The following is a 9,700-nucleotide window of genomic DNA, read 5'->3' as shown; positions in this document are numbered from 1 at the left end:
TTATCTTTGTGTTATTTTCTCACCTAGAAACACGATTAGGAAATATAATTAAATAATATCTTGATTGGCTACATTTATTTACGGTTGTGTGATGTATGTTCTGACATGTTATCTCATGATTTTTGCATTTACTTTATTAAATAGTACGTAGTTTATTGAGATGTTAACTTTTAAATGAGTAAAAGCAGATTAGCTCTTAACCACTAGCCTACTGGCATTATACCTTTCCTCTTTAAATTTAGTTAAGCCTAGAATAACTTTCGAATTTTATTAAAATATTAAAGTTTGATAATAATTCTTTTAAAAGGTTTAAAAACCAAAAGCATTCAATAACATTTTTAAACCCAAATTGTTTTACATGATTTAAACATTTTCCAAATTTGCAAGATAAGTTATTTAATAAATAAGTCTGACTTGATTTACGTCTTTTATCTAAGAATATATTACTTCTATATTTTGTAAGGTAAAAATATTTGAAATGACTTAGTACTCTCAAATGATTTATATAAAATGTTTATTATGTAACCATATTTTATTAAAAAGAAGATTGAATAAGCTCTTTAAAAACGAAGAATAAACTTAAGCTTGTTATAGTAGAAATCTAAATACCTTTCCTTGAATAACGAATTTAGAAATAAGAAATTTCAATTAGGATTTGCCAAATCCTAAAGATTTCAGTAAAGATAAATCAAGATGAATTTATGTGTAATTATGTTCTTATTTGAAAGCTTCTGGCACTCTGGGACATGCCCCTTAAATGGGACCGCTGAGACCAGTATGTAAGTAAATAGTATCCTGTCTATGCCTCTTAAATGGGACCTCTGAGCCATGGTATCTCTTCCGGTTTACTTGGGTATGCCCCTTGAATGGGACCTCTGAGCCAAGTGCCGGTGTATTATCGTTATGGCGGAATGATCCGCATAGCGATGTATCATTGTCTCTATGAGACATGCGTAAGTCATTCATGCTACATGTTGGGCGCTACATTGGTAAGGTTTAGGGGTCGACGTGACGGCAGAATGCTTAAAAAGCTTATGCTATACAAGTATGGACAGCGCATCCCAAAGCTGCGTGTGGAGGGATTGTCGTTAGGATAGTAGTTGATCAGCTGCCACTGAGAAGCTGCGTGTTCCAAGAAGTTGTGGAGTAGGTATATGCGTATATATTGACAGGAGCTTGATCAGCTTTACTACCTTTCAGATATCTTGGCAATTATTATTTCACGGTTGCGATCGTGTGCAGACCTTGACAATTGCGATTGGCGGGATTGATGTTCACATTCGTACTTAATGTGAGATGCAAGCCATGAGTATGCGTGTGACATTAGTAGTCACGTCCTGTGCTTATTTGTGAAGAAAATAAATGTTTTTAAAAGAAATGACTACAGTTTTTACTCACATGATGCCTGTTTGGATTTACCGATGAAATTATTATATGATGAATGATGTTACTGCATGATAAACGGAGATCAAGATAAGGATGTCACATGCTTTGTGATTGATACTTGTGGTGTTCACATGTTCCTAACGTCGTATTCACTTTCTATAAGTGTTGTTGTATTACTAAAATGGATTCTTAATATCTTTGAGTAATACGGTTGTACCATTTGAATATCAAGAATGTGGTGATAAAAGAACTTATGTGATGTATGCTTTATGTGATTCTTATTTATGCATTCCATTTTTATCTGCATGCCTGCTTTTGAATGAGTAAGGTGATGATATGAGAATGGTTAGGTTTCTGTCACTCAATGACTGTTGTTTAAATATTTTCCTAGTACCAAGGACGAGTTAGATGGAGACACCTTTCAAGGGCATTTTGGGTTTTGAGAGGAACTTTTATTGTTGTTTTAAATTTGTAATTAAATCTCTCGACTAAATTATTTAGTCATATGTAAGTGATCCATAACGATCTGGGTTTATTTTTATAGCAATGACTTAGTTTTATTCCGCTTTTATCTCTTAATTAAGTCATTAAAAATCCGGGTTATAACAGTTGGTATCAGAGCGACCTTGTGACCGTAAACGAGAATTAAACTTCGTTTACCTAACGAGGAGCGCGCCTGGGTGATACTTATTAAAATTAAATAGAATTTTTTTTAGATCACTAAAATGAGAGATTCACTTAGAAACACTTAGAAGACGTTTAAATAATCTGTTGAGGTAGAATAATTAGCATGGGTAAATATGCCTAGTGACCAGCCCTAAACTTAGTGAGTCATCTTTGATTTTATTGCATGGTAAATGTGATATGCTATTTGCATCATCCTTGATTTTGTATTTGCATGCTATTTGTAATGTGCGATTATAGTTGCTAATCATAATAATAGGTTTTTCTAACCATCCAACTTACGTGTCTTCACATTTCTTTTAGAACATGCTTTTAAAAGGAAACAAGCTTTTAAAAAAACTTAATAATAATAATATGATAAGTCCATTTTGTACACACTTTAACCCCCTATTTTAGCTCTATTTTACATATCATTTTCACTAATGTTAGTGATTTAAAGAGCTAATTTCGTGTTCTAGTTGTGTTAGCTTGTTTTCATTGTGTTTTGTAGGAAATTAAGCTTTTAGTAGCTTTTTCCCGTCAAAGTAACAAGCATATGAGTTCACGAGGCTAAAAAGACTAAGCATGACCTCGGAAGGTTATTTTGGTAATTTCCAAGCCCGAGTAAGAAGTATGAAGCTTGGGTTGATATGGAAAATGATCATACAAAATAAAGCCCAAAAGATAAGTCCATGTTCATGTGGAGAATGCTAAGCTTAGGATTCCGTTTGAAGCATTCAACCGGAGGAATTATGGAGCATTAAGGCATAGCATCAAATTCTCTATACAATTTAAGCCGGATTTAAGTGAAATAAGCCAAATCACCACGACCCCGATCAGGGTGGCGTGGCCCCGATTGGGGTTACCTCCCTCTTGAATATTTACGTTTCATCTTTTACTCCTATATAAAGGGTGTTGATTTGAGACTTCTTATACACATCTTACACCTCTTTTCACACACTTTTATATATGTTTTAGTCTTAGTTTTTAGAATAAAATGTAGGTTAGATTTCCTTATTGTTATTTACATTTCCTTTAGTATTTCAAAGTTCTATTACAATTTCCATTCAAGTATTTTTTTCTTCAATTCCAAATTTCATTTCCTTTGTTGAGGTAATTCTATTTCTTGTATTGTTTTGTTATTCCCTTTGTCATTTCCATTATTTGCTAATTATCATGTTTACTTTATCATTTGTCATTAGTTTAGTTTACATTATGCAAGAGTAATTTACTTTGTCTAGGGATTAAGAGAAACCATACATAACTAGTTCTTACAATTGTTGAATTAGGATGTTATAATATCATTTCATTGTTTCTTTCACATGTTTGAATTGTATCGTTAATCTTCGATAAATGATCACAATCTTAGATTAAATTTATTAATTCACTTTTATAAGTCGAGAGGCACGAAATTGAATTAGACTAAATATGTGTTAGTAGGACGACCTAGTCATAACGAGAGTTCTCTAGGACCCGACCTATGGTTGATAATAAGGCCAAGAGGTGGTTGTCCTTAAGCCTATACAATTAACAATTTTATCAACTCCTATGTTTAACTTGAGCATTTACATAATTTGCATGTGTGACCCGATCTCCCTAGACTCTTCCTTTATTGTTATTGTTTACAAACCCAATCATATAATCAATCGACAACTGACCTAGATATAATTAACCCCATAACAACTTATATAGAAACTCCCATCTCCTTGTGTTCGACCCCTATTACTACATTCATTTGTGTCTAGGGTATTTATCTTTGATTAGGTTGCGACAATCGTATCAAATTTTGGTGCCGTTGCCGGGGAGCACGGTTTTGTTTGCTAATTAGTTATTGAATTTTATCTTGTTTTATTTTGTCTCGAGGAACACTTGTTCCTGGGATCTTCTCACGGTTTCTTCGTAGTTTTAGTGCCTATTTTGTAGGTAATAAAGCTCGGCCTTTCATAATGATTGACGTATTCGTCCCCGAACTCAAAGATGAACCATTTTCATGACTATGTTACCCGGTTCTACTATTTTTGTAATATTATCCTCTCTCTTGGACATGTCCTTGATGGGGATTACATGTGTCATTTCGTGCTTGATGGCATGGATTTTGAGACCCGTGAATTGGCTCTAAACTTGAGTAATGGGAGTGTCTACTACATGATCAGGCTAGAACTTTGGCATTTCTTTGATTTCATGGCTAGCCAATGTCAAATGTGGGAGGTAGCACGCCAATACAATGTGTGGTGCATGCAAGAGGAGCTCAAAGTGTTACAGGCTCGTTTGGAACAATTTTCTCAAGAAAACCTGAGACCATGTGAGCATATCTTTTTTCATTTTGCCTTTCTACCTCCCCAATGTGAGTCTTTTCAATCTAATGATTTTGAATTATTGGATGACGATGATGATAGTCCGACTTTTTCTTTTAAAAGTCCTCCTAATGTCATTCCAATTGAAAATTTAGAGACTCATGTTGATAACATTGACCTTGTAGTAGATAACACACTCAACATGGATAATGTTGGGCCCGACCATAGTGAAACGGATGAGGTTTTACCCGAGACATGTGAAACCTTTGAAAATCCTTTCACATGGGATGTAGTTGACCCATTCGAAGTTGATAGAGGACTTAGTGATGCTAATATAGAGGTTAAGTGGGATGCACCCCCCCCCCCCCCATTTTTGATGAGTCCTACCACTTAGAATTTTCATACCAACAATTTAAGACCGTTCATGATTATAATATTTACACTAACGGTTTATTTCATGGTCTTAAGCATGATGCTCCTTCTCTTGCTGACAAGTGGAGTACGGTGGTTCTATTTGAAATCTCTCATGGGCATTTTGATAAGATTAATCCTTTCTTGCCTTTTGATACCCGTCGTTGTGAGTACCAAAGATAAAATTTATAATTTCCTATTAAGACTAACCTAGGCTAGTGGTAACAGGGTCAAACCACAAGGAGGCAGTTGTAAATTCTAGTTGTTTTATGATCAGTCAAAGGTAACAATTATGGGGGTTGGTTTGAATTGGTCTAAGACTAAAAGCAAACAAAGATAATAAACTAAAAATACGAATTTAACCGATAAAAGAAAGGCACTAGGATGGTCGGGTCATTATAGCTTCGGCGGCAGCAAACTAAGTCAGTCTGAATCAAACTTAGGTAAGGCGGGAAACAAAGAGGTCCTCTCGGTCCGCTCTTTAACAAATAGCATCTCTCGATCTCGCTATAGGTCCCTAATGTTACTAATTCTAACTTTCGTCCTGAAAAGCGACTAATGGTCTAAACTATACCTATCTTTCGATCTTAGCACAGTCTAGTCGATTTAATTGATGGTCAAATAACTTTCCCTATCTTTCGATCTAATGGGTCAGTCACGAAATAGGTATCTAACTGGTCGCATGCATTCAACTCGTCAAATACAAGATTAAATTCAATTAAAACGAGTAAAACCCTACGAGGTCAGTCGATCGACTGGCAATGTCAGTCGATCGACCAACACGCGAGACAGATCTCCCTAATTTAATGCCACCTATGCCATAATTCGCCTACATCCTAGCACTAAAGATTTAGCTACTCATGGTGAAGGTAAAAACAACAAATGAACTAACAACGATTACTGTATTCATGCTTAATGTAAATAACAACAACGAAAATATGATAATTGGCTTTGGGGCACTAACTATCAATTCTATACTAATAATGAAAGCGAAACAATAAACTAAGATTAGGCGAATCAATACCGAGAATTCAGAGGAAAGATTAAGAACAAAGGCAGAATTCCAATGCTAAAATCGATATCCCAAACCCTAGTTACTCGGAAATAAACTAAAACTTAAAGTACTGTATTGTGATGTAAAACTTAGATAAAAACTTCATATCAAACTTGATGTTCTCTGTTACGTTATATAGCAATCAACGCAACAACTTATTTCCTAAACCTAGACTTCACGGGCTTCAAGATTCACGGTCATCTAATTCTCGTCTGAAATAGAAATCCGGTCGATCGATCGAAAAGGCTGGTCGATCGACCGCCCCTCAAAAACGGTAGCTTCGAACCCGAGCATTGGTCGATCGATCGACAAGGCTGGTCGATCGATCATTAGCCGCTACTTGACTTCTTTTAACTCGTGGACTTGTCTTTTGGGCCTTGGATTGCGCACCAAGCTCGTTCCTTAAGCAATTCCTTTACGTCATTTGCAATGCAGGTCACTCGGGGACGGATTTGGCTTGATTTCCCGTTGAATTCTTCACATTTCTGCAATAAAGTACAAAAACACGAAAGTAGAAGAAAATAGGGAAATATAGGCATATATTGCACATCCGAGCTACGAAATGCGTGTAGAAAAGAGTGTGAAACATCGTATTTTAGACACGCATCAAATCTCCCCAAACCAAACCTTGCTTGTCCCCAAGCAAGAACTAGACTCGATCTAATGACCTAATGGAACGAGTTCAATCTCAGAGCGAAATGCAACAAGTAAAGCCTAAGCCAATTTAATGCACAACTAACAATCAATCAGGAATGTGAATCATGCAAACGAATTATAAAGTCGTTAAAAATATTGCTGAACCGTTGACTATAGAGACTTATCAAATTGGACTCTCGCGGGTCGCTCAAATCACTCAAGTGAGCACAGGTGATATATATGTAAGATAGGAAGAATTAATTTGTAGAGACTCTCACCTAACTACGACCCATGAAAACATGCCATCAATAAAATATGAAAGTGATCTCTACGACCGTACATACGCATTCCAACCAAACAGATGACCAATGACACATGCCGAGGTATATATGGGATATGTGAGGTATGGGTAAGAAGAGGCAAAACATTTGATGGTAAAGTGGGGGTACAGGTGATCAAGCTAGTACCAAAACGGAACCAAGTGGCAACATCCAACTTCTCGCTCAATATCAAACGAAACGGTGCTATAACAAGCACAAAACTCACAATCTCCAAACTACCAAATCAATAAAACTCTCCATAAGATAAAAATGAAACATGGGAGCAAAAAACGCCAAAAGATAAGGATTAAATTATGCGAATTGACTTTTTCTTTTTCTCTTCGAACTTCAGTCGATCGACTATATTGGCGTCGATCGATCGCCTTCTTAACAAGACTGAGAACTCTCTTTTTTTTTTCGAATCATTTTTTCATCTTTTTCATTTTTCTTTTCTTTTTATTTCTTTCTTTCCTTCTTTTCATCTTCCCAACTTCATCTCAAAAGAGCAATGGCTACCAAAAACGAGTAACAATCCCAAAAACCAGACTACTAGCTTGACAGAGGTAGGCTATATGTAGGATGTAGCAAATGGGACAAAAAAGGATATTTTTGGCAGTGTGGAGCTTATGGGCAAAATGAGAAAAGGAAACCTCTACCACATGTGTCGACAAACCACAGACCGAATGCATACAGGTATTAAGTAGATCGAATTCATATTCATGCAAATTAAGGAAACATGTCTCATAAGGAGTACTACTCACGTTCCTAGATAAACCGGTCATGAATGTCACCAGTTATAGGCTCTAAAACTCAGAAAAATGATGTAGCTTGCCAATAATCTAAGTCAAGTCTAAGGTTCAGCAAATAAATCAACGAAAACTCGTAGATATGCATTTACGATTCTACTAATAACATGTTAATCTAGCCAGGCTTAGGCGAGACAGGTGCAAAAGCAAAATCATCATAGAAATACTACCGTTCCGACTCGACCTATATGCTAAAATAAACGTGCAAATTTTTTGGAATTTTTGGAATTTTTCAAATTTTTTTTTTTTTTTTTTTTGATTTTCTTGTATATATGAGAAATGAAATAAACGATGCAAGGCAAGAAAGTAAACGTGAATGCAAGCAAATATGCGACGCAAAACCCTTCCCCAAACCAAATCGCACAATGTCCCCATTGTGCAAAATCATGTGATGAAGAAAAGAGAAACGGGAATTTGCGAGAAATTAAATAAGCAAGACATAAAGGAAAGATATGGAACTCACAAGACTTTAAGCGCAGCAAAGGAAACCTCCCCAAACCAGCGTGAGCTAGGAGGTTTCAGTAGCCAGCAGTGCTACCAATAAAGACCTGAAAAGGCAATTAAAAACCACGCATAAGACCGAAGAAAATAATTTTGAAGCGTAAAAATTGTGCACAAGTGACACAATAGAAGAAATAGACAATTCGACGGAAAATAAAGTGGAGTAGAAGACTCCCTTAGGTCCGCATATCGACCAAACACAGCAGGGGAGAGGTCGTGAACGAATATAGCAGCAGCGGTAGTCGATCGACCACTGAGATCAGTCGATCGACCAGGTTGACGTGAACAGTAGCTTCTGTAAACCTGCAATTCAGTCGATCGACTAGGTACGTCAGTCGATCGACTGAAAACACTGCTGCAGTGTCTTATTTCTTCGTAATTGCTCAATGATTTGAGCTAATAAGCTCTAAATACCTGCAAAAGCACAATGATATGCGCCCAAAATTGCGCAAAACCCAGAACGAAGTTTAAAGTACTTGAAAATCCTAAGCAAACAAAATAAAAGCGAAGTTTTCGCGCACACAAAAAGCAATAGGAAATAGTTCGAAAGCAAATAAAATGTTTGTAGAGCTTTTGATCAACTAGTAGTTGATCAGAAAAGGCCAGGGTATGGCCCACTTCGTCGGCTTCTGGCTACTAGAGGTAGCCTCAATGGTGCTCATCTCTTCAGCTGCACCCTTCTTAGCTTCAACAGTTGGAGAACTCAGCTGATCAGCTTCGTCATCTCCCCAATCAAGGACTTCCTTGGGATCGTTAGACTCCAAATCAGACCATCTCACCTTGGCTGGCTCATTTTCCACTTCCTCATCGGTCCCATAGCTTAGGCATCCAAGACCTCCTCTTTGAGTGATAGGCTCTCTCGCGGCTGGAATAACTTGCAGCTTGCTCTTCCCCAAACCAGCTCCTGCATTATCTAAAATAACAGATTCTTCCTCCTTCTTGCTCCCAATCCGGGGCGGAGGGGTTACAACAGGAATAGAAATAGGCATATCAGGAAGTACAAAGTACGATCTCTTTTCAGAGACCGTATTACATGTAACAGTGCCACATGGGATCCTTTTTCTTAGCCTACTGGGCAAAGACAATAGAGTGCTTTCCCACTTTAAAAGTCAAGGTTCCTAGACCGACATCTATAATCGCACCAGCGGTGTGCGAAAATGGCCTACCCAAAATAATGGGAATATGGTCATCCTCAGGCATGTCAAGGACAACAAAGTCAACAGGGAAGAAAAACTTCCCTATCTGGACGGGTATGTCCTCTAGGACTCCTATAGGCTCGACCGCAGATCGGTCAGCCATCTGAACCGTCATCTCAGTTATTGCAAACCTGGTCAACTTAAGCTTCCTAGCTAGACTCAAGGGCATGACACTTATGCTAGCTCCTAAGTCACATAATGCCTTTTCGATAGAAAAGGTACCTATGCTACAAGGAACTGAAAAACTGCCCGGGTCTTCTAACTTATGGGGCGCAGTGTGAGACAAGTAGGAGCAAGACTCTTTAGTTAACGCAACAAAGGTGTGAACATGTTCAAGCGATTTTTTTTTGACAACAACTGTTTCATGAATTTATTGTATCTTTGGCACTTGGTTAACTAACTCAAGGAAGGGGACTTGCACATTTAAACTACG

Source organism: Silene latifolia, chromosome X (genome assembly GCF_048544455.1).
Source record: "Silene latifolia isolate original U9 population chromosome X, ASM4854445v1, whole genome shotgun sequence".
NCBI lineage: Eukaryota > Viridiplantae > Streptophyta > Magnoliopsida > Caryophyllales > Caryophyllaceae > Silene > Silene latifolia.
Note: the sequence above shows the minus strand (reverse complement) of the source record.